Source organism: Protopterus annectens, chromosome 11.part0, assembly GCF_019279795.1.
Source record: "Protopterus annectens isolate FY-2018-M chromosome 11.part0, PAN1.0, whole genome shotgun sequence".
NCBI classification, from domain to species: Eukaryota; Metazoa; Chordata; order Ceratodontiformes; family Protopteridae; genus Protopterus; species Protopterus annectens.
In genome coordinates this window covers 438,493,631-438,506,427 of record NC_056745.1, presented here as the reverse complement: position 1 = coordinate 438,506,427, position 12,797 = coordinate 438,493,631, and positions in this window count along the sequence as shown.

The following is a 12,797-nucleotide window of genomic DNA, read 5'->3' as shown; positions in this document are numbered from 1 at the left end:
GTGTCCAGGCACCAGAACTGTGACTTGAGCATCCCAAACACATGCTCTGTTATAAGTCTGGTCTGTGCGTATACCTCATTATGGCGTCCTTGTTCGGGTGTGTGCGCATTTCTGATGCTGGTCATCTGTAACCAGCATCCCCTCTAGGTGACCATAAGGGATGTCCCCATTGGTAAATCTCTGGTACAGCTGTATCAGATGCCAGATGTGGGAATCGCAATGGCTTCCAGAGCAGCCAGCACACACATTCATTATAATGCCCTGGGCATCGCACATGACCTGGCAGTTGATGGAGGGGAGGCCCTTGCAGTTGATGTAGACCCTACCCTGATCACTGGGTGGTGCTTTGCAGTCTATAGCACCCATTACCTTATGGTATTCTGCTATTTGGTGGAAGAGACTCTTATTGCTGGCCAACACTTCACGGGTGTTGAGGAAATATACGTGCTCACTAACATGTGCTGACATGGAGTCCAGGAACTGGTTGAATACTCTGGATGCTGATGCCTGTGAAATCCCCAGAATATCCCCAGTTGAGCTTTGGGGAGGTACCTGTGGCTAGTATTCCTAGGCCTACACATACCTTGGTATCCACTGGGATGGGTTCCCCTCTATCAGTTTGGTGCGTCAGGCGTTGCTGGCACAGCTCAACAGTTTGCTGTAGGAGGTCCCTGTCCACCCTATAGCGCGCCACTATCTCCAGCTCATGTAGCCCCTGGGAGGTTACCCTGGGTCTGTACACTCTCTTCTCAGTCTCCTTATTGTGGGTTGGTCGACAGCATTCACATCCTCACCACCCTCAACCTCTTCCACATGTTGTATGATGCCTGCTGCACCCCTATCAATTTGTTGTTTGTTAAAAGTTCCCTGCTTGTAAGAACCGGTGGTGTAGAGTATGGGAAAAACCAGAGGGGAAGGTGTTTGCATAGTTTATTGTAGTGTTCTGGGCTGGGCTGCTGCCTGTGTATTTCACTGATTCTGATGCATTTCATCTCCCAGCTATGCTAGTTCTCCTAGATTACCTTCCTACTGCTGTTTTCCCTTCCCATTGCTTTCCGGTTTAAGCCCGGGGGCATGCCGCACAAACACAGTGCTCAATTGTGCACAGAGCTGCTATTTCCTGGTTTACTTCTTTTTTCTTTAAAATCCAGTGTGTGGCACACATACCCACTTAGGCAATGTGAAGAGTGTTAGGCAGCCTCAGACACACCCCTTTGCCTAGCTGTGCTAAGCTAGGAGTAAACCTAAGCCACAGGGCCCCAATCCACTTACAGTATGCCTGATACCCCCCCTTGATGTCTGCTAACTCCTAGGCATGCACCAAGCTATTCCTGCTCTTACACTGTTGGGAGCTGACTAGCATGCAGGGGAAATCTGGGATTCACTATCATTCCTCTCATTTGCATAGGATTGCCTGCTAATGCATAATTACATGTCTCACACTGAGCCTCCCCCCTTAACAACCACTATTCACTGGCCATGTTGTCTTCTGCCTGCCACTGACTATAATTGCAGAATAGTGATTTTAGTTAGAATGCTTATTTTAGATTTGTATTCTTATCCACCCCCCCGATCCCATTTGCGCGCTGCTGCCGTATGCTTAAACAGCAGAGATAGGCTAAAAAAATAAATAAATGTTGATTTTTTTTTTCCAACTGTTTTCCATGTCAATGGCCTTATACTTGGCCATTGGCATGCTTTCTAAATGATAACCACCCTTTATTTGGAGCTGTCATGGCTCCGTTTTGGAATTTGCAGAAAAATACTCAGTTACTGGTGGAGTACATTTCTGCAGATTACACTAGTCCTGCACGGCTGGTTTCCAGCTTCCTGGATCTCAAATTCACCTACTTTGCATGGATTTCTCCTGCAAGTGGGGTAATTTGCATACAGAGGCTGAGTCCATGCAGGGCTAGTGCACATCCCGACAAGTTATTCCTGGATCGCACGGCAGACTGCCTGCTGGAGCTCCTGCACTAATCTTGCATGCCGTGCAAGGTTTGGAGAATCTGGGGGAATGTCTAAAGCTAGAGGTTTTCCTATTGCCTGGAAACAGAAATAAATTACTAGGTTTCAAATGGAAAAGTGTTAATTGTTTTCCGACTTCCAGTTCTAGGCAAACTTCTGAGAGATGAGCATTTTTCACAGAGAAATGTTAAATACTGTTGGTATCTGTTAGCCTGGGAAGTGAAGGCAGGTGACAAATAGTACCTATCAGTAATGTGTATTATTAATTTAAGAACTATCACAGAGAGTGAGTCTGGACATTTTGTATATTGTCTTTGGACCTGAAAACAGCCATTCAGCACTTCTTATCTGTATTTGACTTGCTCTGTAAATAAGATGGAATATAGTAAAAATTAGTTTAGATTTTTTTTATATTTGAGACTGTTTTGCAACATTATTTTAAAATATTTCCTGTGATTCTGAACTCTGTAGTCACTGTGCTGAGCTACTGAATGTTGTCTTGTTCTCTTATTTATTATTAAATAGATTGAAACCCTTTAATTGTGGCTGGTTTGTTTAGAGATATTTAAGCTGTTAAGTACTTGTATATGTATTTGGTGACACTGTACAGGACACTCAAATAGCCTTGCAAATCTTGGTCACACCTACCATTTGGATAATAGTAACATCACACAGTAGGATTGGTCACCATTTGGGAAGGGCCTTATAGTAGCCAGTAAAGAGCTGGTTGATGACCGCAATAACTACCTTTTAGTCTGGGCAGAAGGGGGCATAGCTAGTAAACCTCTGCCAGCCTTTTCCAGGTGTGTGTTTGTGTATAAATCAAATCTCAAAGTAGGTGTGTGTGTCAGCTACTTGGGCAGGGACATGAAACATTGGTTGGACAGTGTGTGTGATGGGAGGACTTGGCTTGGGACCCTGGCTAAGGGCTCAGTTTTATAGCTGTGCCAGTGGGGAGTTTTTATTGGGTATTTGGAGCGAGGAAGAAACCAGCCCCAGACGGACTGATCTCTGTGTGCTCTTAAGGCAAATTGTACTTTATTGTGTGTACTTATCCTCCCATTGTGCACTTCCCTCACTGGTGCTAGTGGTGAGGATTGAGGCTCCTTGATTACTGGGCCACTGCAGGGGTGTCACAACCTCCTTCAGATGGAGGATCCCTCTCCCTCTGCCATTCCTCCAGTCCTTCCGGATTTTCTAGATTCATTTGCTTCTGCCTTAGACTCCAGACTCTCAAACCCCTGCTCCCAAGAGGCCTGATAGATTTTATAAGGTTCCAGATGACTGCAAGTTTCCCTATAAAAGTGTCCCTCTGCAGATCCAGTGGTCCCCATAGCTTCAGATAAGTCTTCCTGGTTATCTCCTTCTGCCAAGTTTCTTCCTTCTGATAAAAAAAGCAAGATTCTTGAGAGACTGAGAAAAAAAGTATATACTTCTTCTACTTTAGCTATGAGAGCTATTACCCACCAGGCTCACATGTCTAGGCAATTCCTTAACTTAGCTTTCTCAAGCTTCCCAGGCTTTAACTTCATTACCAGACTCTGATTAAAACACAGGTCATGTCACTTTTGTCTGCATCCTCTCAAGTAGCTAGACATTAAGTGCAGCTATGGTGCTGCTGAGGCATAGTCTAGTGCTGCTTCTTTCTCCATACTTAGGAGGCATACATAGCTGAGACTTCAATCATTACCATGTAATATTAAGGCAGAGCTACTAGATCCTCCTTTGGACAAGTCTGCTCCTTTTTGGTTTAGCAGCTCAGCCTTATTTAAGGCTCTGCAAGAAAAAGGAAAGGAGCTTCAAGACCTCAATACCTGTTTGTTTCTCTGGTCCCCAAATTTCATAGACCTTTCTCCCTCAAGACTTCTTTTTTTAGGAAATATGCTCAATTCTCTTCTGCTCCTAGGTCTGAGTAATCTACTAGAAGACTCACTGAAAACTTCTTCAGTTTCTTCTTCTCAGCAGTCATTTCAGGCCAGACCCAGTCCTCTGCAACTGCCAACTTTTTCCATTCCAAATCATTCACCTATTTCTCTTCACCTCTCTTTCTTTTCTCACCTGGAAAATGATCAGTCAGGACACCTGGGTCCTATTCATCATCCTAAAAGGCTAGTTTATGACTAGAGTCTCCCTCCTTTCATGGGAATTCCACAGCCCCCTTTCAATCAAGTGCTTCTGTTGCTAGAACTCCTTTCTCAACTGGTATCTCAGGGCACCATTTAGTTTGTACCTTTGTATCAAAGAGGCAAGGGTTTCTACTCAATGTTCCTGGTACCAAAAAAGGTTGCCCCTTGGAGGCCAATTCTGGATCTCTCCCACCTGAACACTTTCCTGCAAGTACCTTCTTTCTGGATGTTGTCCCTGCGGACACTTCCCCCTCATTTCACCTCAGTCTTTCAAGGCTTTTTTGGATCTCAAAATGCTTACCTGCATATCCCCATCCATGCTCATTACAGGAATTTTTTACGCTTCTCTCCAGATTATTTGCACTATCAATTTTCTGCCTTGCCTTTTGGTCTTTCCACTGCCTCAATGGTGTTTGCAAAGTGCCTGGCCCCAGTCATTGCCTTCCTGAGAGTCCAGGGAGTTCAGGTGTATCCTTACCTGGATGACCTCTTCCCAGCAGACAACACAGATCTCATCTCAAAATCTAGGGAATGTCATTCATCTTCTTTGAAGCCAGGGTTTCACAATACATTTCAAAAAATACAGTTTGACTCCATCTCAGGATCACATCTTCTTGGGGTGCATGTTCAGGACAGCCTTGATGATGGCGTTTCTGCCTACAGACAAGGCGCAATCTCTCATAGGTTTCATAGAGACCCTTCTGACTCTTCCTATCTTCACCAGGAAATTCCTAAGACCTCTAGAATTCATGGCTTTTACATTTCCCATGTTGCCTTTTCGAAACTCCATACAAGGAAATTTCAGTGGATTCTAAAGACATGCATGCCCACCCACTAGATGTTATGATTTACTCTTCTTCCTTGCCTGAAAACAGAGCTCCTCTGGTGGATTCTACAGTTTTCTCTGGATCCAGACCATCCTGTTCTTCTGCCCCAGCCTTCTCAACAGGTTTTTAAAGACACTTCAGACACGGGCTAAGGGGCAACCTTTGCTTCCATGAAGGTTCAGGATCTATGGTCTCCATCTCAGAAGGAACACATCAATATCAGAGAACTGAGGGCTCTACTTCTAGCCTTGCAAACTTTCCATTCTCTCTTTCAGCCAGGCCCTCTGAAAATCTTTAGAGACACCACTGTCCTGTGGTACATAAGCGGGGCCACCAAGTCTTACCTTCTATGCATGCTAGCTATCAAGGCATGGGAGTTGGCGACTCAATACAAGGCCTCTCTTCAGGCTGTTTACCTACCCTCTGCTCAAAATTTTGTGGCAGACGCTTTAAGGAGGTCCACGACAAATTCCCACATATGGATGCTTCACAGGGATTTATTCCTGGGCCTGGTTCATTGGTGGGGGTACTCCACATCTGGACCCATTTGCCTCCTCTCAAAACAGACAGCTTCCTCTCTCTTTTGTGCTAGGGTCCCACATCCTCTGGCTTAGAAAGTGGACGGCCTTTCCTTTTCATGGAAGTGGACGTTTCTTTGTGCATTTCCCCCTTCCTTCTCATAAATAAAGTTGTGCTGAAGATTCAGCAGGATAACAAAATCTTGTTGGTGACTCCCTTTTGGCCAAGAGAGCATTGGTTCCCTCTTCTGCAACTAGCCAAGGACCATTACCACAAGTTGCCTCACCAGTTGGATATGCTCAGGCAGAACAAGGGAACCTTGCTTCATCCACATGTCAACATTATAACTGATGTACTGATCTTGTGGGTGATCAACGTATGATCCCTTTCGGGCACCTTTACTCTCAGTACATGCTTGGGGTTTTGCAGGAGGCCAGGAAACCTAATACAGGAAAATATAATATTTCTAAATGCTTTAACAGAAGTCTAAATCTGCTTTCTGTGGACATTCCAGTAGTACTCCCTTACCTGTGTGAGCTACTTAAAAGTGGCTTATCACATTCCTCAGTGAAAGTCCACTGCTGCACTTTTTCCACTTGTCTGCCATTATCACCTTTAGCTTCTGGATTGGAGATTAGGCATCCTACATATTAAGCCTTCAAGGAAGCCAGTTCCTCTTCCTTGGGACCTTAATTATATCATAGAAAAGCTAACTCTGCCCCTGTTTGAGCCAACAGGTTTTGCACTTAGAAAACTGTGCTTCTCATTCTCGACTTCTGCTAGGAGGGTTTCTAAGATTTAGGCTTTGCCAACATCTCCTCCGTGGTTTTCCACAAGCACAGAGTTTCCCTGTGCATTAATCCTTCTTTCATGCCTAAAGTGGTGAATGACTTGTCTCTAAATCAATCTATCTAACTGCCTACCTTTTTTCCTTCTCAGTCCTCTAGTGAAACACTTTTGCATATGCTAGATGTACATAGGCAACTTAGATTTTACTTGGACAAGACTAAAGCCATCAGGAAGTCAGATAATCTGTTTGTGTCCTTTCATCCCAGGGCTGTGGATTTACCTGTCTAAACAATTTCATCTTGGGATTCTACAGCTATTATGTTTTGCTATAATTTCCATGGTAAGCCCTTTCCTTCTTCTGTCGGAGCCTATTCCACTAGGTATGTGGCCTCTTTGGGGGCTTTCTTTAAGGGTCTGGATACCAATTCCATTTTGGAAGCTGGTACTTAGTCCTCTCTGCTCACTCACTTCCACCAAACATTACAAGTTGGACTCTTTCTAGGTTCAGAGCAGGATTTGCTAGGGCTATTCTCCATGGGTTCCTGAAGAGTTCTTCCTTACAGCATTCCTCTGTTCCTTCCACTGCTTTAAGTCCCAGTTAAGCTATGGCAGTCTCCCCATATATAAAGAATACTGCAACATTGAATAGAAGGACATAGAATAGTTCTGTAAAATCTTACCATAACCACAGATGTTCTCTATGTTACAGTAGTAGTTTGTCCCTCCCACCTTCCCCTGTATCTCGTCACTTCCCTGGATGACTTACTGTTTTCTTAGGACTTTGTTCCTCATGGGGCACTCCTGTTCTGAGGATGGTACGTGTGGATGTCCTTTTTATGGCTGTTGTCAAAGCAGATGCGCAACATCCCACATACTGGCAGTGACTAAAAGCTTCTGTATCCTGGCCAGATGTCAGGTCATATGTAAAGAATACTGCAACATAGAATAGAAGGACGTCTGTAGTTATGGTAAGATTTTACACAACTATTCTTTCTAGATAATTGTGTCTGTATACCCCTTTTATGGTTTATGTAATGTGTAAGGAGTGTAAATATGATATATGGCACATACAAGATCATTAGGCTTTTGTGTACTGGCCAGGAGTCAGGCTGAACTGGGTGGGAGTTCCCTTCTGTTTAGAATACTGCAGGTTCTGATGAAGTCTGGTCTCCGATGAAAGCGCTCAACCCTGTTATTGTATATTCTATTACTACCAGTTGGATTACGTGGATTTATCTGCAATAAATTCTGTTACTGTTTTTCGTAAAGTGGATCTTTCTTTTTTTACACTACTGGTCTGGTTATTGTGCCATTGGAAGTCCATAGCCTTGGGTTGGCTTGATTCTTTTATTCTGTGTTGGCTGGTTGATTGCTTTTTAGAATACTGCAGCGATATAGAAGGACATCAAAAGTGTCCTCTTCCTCAGAATTTAGATCAGGGAAAAAACAGTTTGTTAAAGATTCCTGGGTTACCTAGTGGCACAGGTATAGGAGTACCAACTGATATTCGGTACACTCGTCTTGAAGAATTGGCTGTCGTCTGGTCCACTGGGGAGGACCAGCCATCCATCGTTTGCCCTAAGCTCACATCACTACCATGGGATGGCATGTATGGAAGTACAGAAGTCCAATCTAAACTGCAAGCCTCACTTTAGAAGACTGACAGCGAGCTATCAAAAAAGGATTAAGGACTATAAGCAAACCCCCTTAGCATGCCACAGATGACATTGCTTATTTCTTGTTCAAGTCTCATCTCTGAGAGGAAAAAATGAGCAACGAGAGGTTTGTAAGCAAAAGTTAGATGGTTCCAAGGTTAACAGGCCTTTTCTGCAGATTAGGTACATCTACAGATTCTCAACCAATACACCCATTACAGAGAACTCTGCATAACCATGAACTGTACCAAATGCAGACTTCACACCCCATGAAAGTACAGTTGTGTAAAATCTTACCATAACAGATGTCCTTCTCTTCACTTTTGCAGTATTCTTTACAGTAGGGATCCCCTGCCTAGGGCAGCCCAATGTCTGGCCAGTATACCAAAGTAATGGGTATGCCATGTATATGCTCTCCGTTCATAGCATACGGCATAAAAGTGCTATCCAGGTGTACCATCCTCAGAACTGAAAGAAAAGCCTCCATAGGAACAACAGTAGGGAAACAATCGGGTAACAAGTGCATCCAGTGGAAAAAATGATCAGTGGAAGGAGGGAGGGAGCAAATACTGCAACAGTGAAGAGAAAGACATTTACTGTTGTAAGATTTTACACAATTGTACTATGCTGTTCCAGATCACTGCTGCAGTATCCTTTATAACAGGGAGAGTACAATAGCTCAGGAGGAAGAATGGGAGGAGGAAAGGCCAACCCAGCTCTTCAAAAAGTCATGAAGAATGGGCCTAGCAAAACCTGCTCTGGCCCTAGAAATGACATCTAACTTATAGTGCTTAGTAAGTCCAGGTAGATGCCTCGAGAATAGATTTAGTATGTAAACCATTGGGGGGAAAAAAAGCACCAGAAGAGGCTACAGACCTAATAGAATGAGCTGTAAAAGAAGGAAGGCTCTTCCTACGAAAGGAATAACCAAAAGAAAAGGCTTTAGATGCCCAAGAAGAATTTACTTTGAAATGGCCAAACATAAAGACCTAGGATGAAAGGAACAAAAGTTATGTACTCGCCATAATATTCCATCTGTGTGGTCTACTTTCAATGTGTGGGTTCGGATCTGATACTCTGGTCAGACTGCTGCATTTTTTAGAGCTCGTGGACACTACAATTCTTGAGCTCTTCCCTTACCCATAATGCAGTAGTCCCCCTCTTTCCCCAGATCTTATCTGCTGCCCTTTATAGTATATAGCAATGAAATAAAAGCTTTATATTGAAAGTCACGATCTGGAGCTCAAACAGAACTTTAAAAAAGAGACCAAAGTTTCCCATTCTTACATCATCAAGAAAAAGGGCAGAGGGCTGGAGGAAGAATGAAAATGGACAACACAGATGGAACATTATGGTGAGTATATAACTTCTTTATCCGATTTCAATTTTCATTCATTCCTCAACATATGGGACAGAGCTCCCAGCTATTTGAATCCTGGGTGAACTCTAAGGAAGGATATTCCTAAGTATTGTTGAGCCAAAGGCTGCTCTTCCCCTAGACACCAGATCAAACTTGTAATGAGTAATATAGGTATGAGGATTAGCCCAAGTTGCAACTGCACAAATATTGTCCATGGAAGACCTGGATAAAAGAAAAGCTGATGAAGTTGCCATGGACTTGATTGATTGGGCTCTTAAAGGCTTTGGCAAGGCCAGGCCCAAGTTGTTATAAACAAAGGAGATACAACTGGTTACCCATTTTGATAGTTACTTTGGAAACTGGTTCTCCCAATTTAATTAACAAAAAGGATACAAATAATTGATCTGATTTTCTATACTTCTTTGATCTGTGAAGATAGAAACATAATTGTCTGTGGACATTTAATAAATGCAAAATGTATTCTTCCAAAAATTTGGAAAGACCGCAAAGAGGTCAATAGACTGACTAATGTTGGATCCTGACCCAACCTTACGAAGAAATAAAGGATTGGTTCTTAAGGACACCCTATCCTTATGAAATAGTAAATAAGGAGGCTTAGAGGATAAAGTTTGAAGTTCTGAAACTCTTCAAGCCAGAGGAATACAGTTATCAAAGTCAAATATTTCAAATCACATTCTGCAGCTGGTTCAGATGTTTTTTGAGTCAGGGCCTGTACCATTAAATTCAAATCCCACAGTGGAGTAGGATCTTTAAAAGGGTGGTTTGAGTACAAAGGTTCTTTTTTGTAAATGCCTTACAAAGACATGAAGTCAATGTGGAATTATCAACTCCAATACAGAAACTGGAAATGGCAGCTAAATGAACTTAAACAGTTAAGGGACTACCTCCATCATTAAAAATAGAAGCCAGGAATTCAACAATTTTAGGTACTGGTGCTGAAAAGTATCAATTTCTTGTTGCTGCACCCAAAAGACAATCCTTTTCAATTTGTTCTTGTAAAGTTTTCTAGTGGAAACCTTGTGGGAAGATAAAACAATGTGGCATACTGAGGAAGAGAGGTCGGGTTGTCTGGCTATAAATGGAATTGGAAAAAAACATGGTCAACTTCAGGCCCAAAATGTCTGTGTTAATCATGTCTGTCAGGCAAGACAGGCGGTCTGGAATTGGATCCAGAACCAATGTGGGTAAACTAGATGAGGCTAAAGGAAAGGAAACCAAATTTGTCGAGGCCAGTAAGGGGCAAGGAGGATGACTTTGCTCTTCAACTGGGATGCTTTCTGTAGGAATTTGGGGATTAAGGGAGTTGGGGGATAAATGCACAGGAGTCTGGGGGCCAGTCGTGTAGGAGAGCATCTCTTGGTGACTCACTCACTCACGGGGGGATTAGGGCAAAGAACCTGCTGCACTTGTTAAGGGAAGATGGAAAGAGGTCACAGCATGGCTGGCCCCATTGGCGAAAAATCATCTCTGCCACTTCCTCATTCAAAGACCACTTGTGAGTTAGTAAGGACCTGCTCAACTTGTCTGCTGTCACACTGGACTTCCCTGGTATGTACATTGCTATCAGAATTCGATTTGAAGACCTTGCCCATTACCACACTCTCATAGCTTCTCGACATAAGGGGCAAGATCTGGTTCTTCCTGGTTTGTTAATGTACCACATTATAGACATTTTGTCCGCTTGAATCACAATAGTCCTGGAGTGGAGAGAGTCTTGGAACGCCTGCAGTGCTAGGAATACTGCTCTTATTTCCAGTACACTGATAAGCATATTGGCCTATTCGAGGGAACAAGTGTCTTGCCCCAACCCAATCTGGGAAGCATCCGTGATCACTATGGCTTGGGCTTAGGAAGGATGAATGGATGATTATGTAGTATTTGATCTGAGTGAATCCACCACCAAAGGTACTTTTTGCATGCCTGAGTTATATTGATCTTGGACATAGGTTGATGTAGAATGCACCACTGGGTTGCTAATGTCCATTGAACAATTCTCATATGGCTATCTTGCTAATGGAACTAGAACCATCACTGCAGACATTGATCCCAGTGTTTGTAAAATCAGTTGGGCTGACAGTTTGGCTGACAAGAGTTTTGAATCATTTCCTTGACTTGGAAAAGAATAGCTTATACCCTTAGCAAAGGGAGAGAAGCTATCATTGATGTATTGAAAAAGACCCCTATGAATTCTAACATTTGAGATGGTTCTAGTTGAGATTTGTTGTGGTTAACCAATACCTACACTGGAACAAATCTAGAGTATAGTCTCAAACTGTTATTAGAAGATGCTTGGTCAAAGCAGTTATGAGCCAGTAGTCTAGAGAAGGAAACACCCGGAATTCCCTGCAGTCTCAAGTGCACTGCTACTACTGCCAAGAATTTGAACACCATGGTGGATGTGGTGAGACCAGAGGGCAGTGCTCTGAATTGGAAATGACTGGCTCCCAGCTGGAAGTGTAGATATCTTCTGGATAGTCTATTTGTGATGGTATCACTTTCTGGAGATCTACTGAGTACATTGTTGTGCAGGAATGGAAATATGGACTGAACTGTGACCATCCAAAACTTGATATGCTGCACTGACTTGCTCAGAATGCTGAGATCCAAAATTTGTCTCCAGTTCCCAGTTTTCATTTACACTAAGAATCTTGAAATAAGTTCCAGATCCTTTCTGGCCTGGGTGGACTTCTTGGATGACTTTGCTAGCAACGTTTGTATTTCTAGATCCACTGTTTTCCTCTGACAGGGTGGAAGATCGGGAATTTTGTTTATTGACAGTGGAAGAGAAAAGGGAATTATTTATTTAACTTCTGGAAATAATCCTCTGCACCCAAGTATCTTTTGTAATGTCTAGTCAGGCTATCTGGTGCAGGCACAAGTGACCCCCGACTGCATCCACAGGCTCCTTTCAGGAGCACTGCAACTATCAAGAGAGAAATCTCTGGACCTTAGTTCTGCGGGCCATATGGATGGCTTTTTCTATAAAAGAGCCCCCCCCCTGTCCCTGAGGGATCTCTCTCAAAGTGGATCATGGAATGGATGCTGAGATTTCCTGAACATTTTTTTGAACACCTCATTGATTCCTTGAGAAAGATCTTTGACAAGTTGAAAAACTTATGCCCACTGCAGACACAGGGTCTTACCACCTTGTTCACACCTGGAGTGTGTCTTTAACCTTAAGGCGAAATAAACTTCTGTCAATGGAAGTGGCATCTAAGGACAACTTGAAGGGCTCCACAAAATTACACAGGTGCATCCAGGCATGCCTCCTGATGGAAATGCTGGAACCTGCCACCCTTGAGGCTCCTTCAGCTGCATGGGATATGAGACTCCTGGAAAAATAAGAGATTGGAGGGTCGCCAACTGTGAAACAATAGATGTCTCTTGCCTCAAAAGTACTAATCTCAGGGAATTTAAAGTTCTCTGATCAAATCCCTCTGTACTCTGGTGAAGTGTGCCAAGTAATTAAGGGACCTGAATGTAAAGGTCACTGACTCATACACATGCTTCCCAAATCTGTACCTAGACTCCC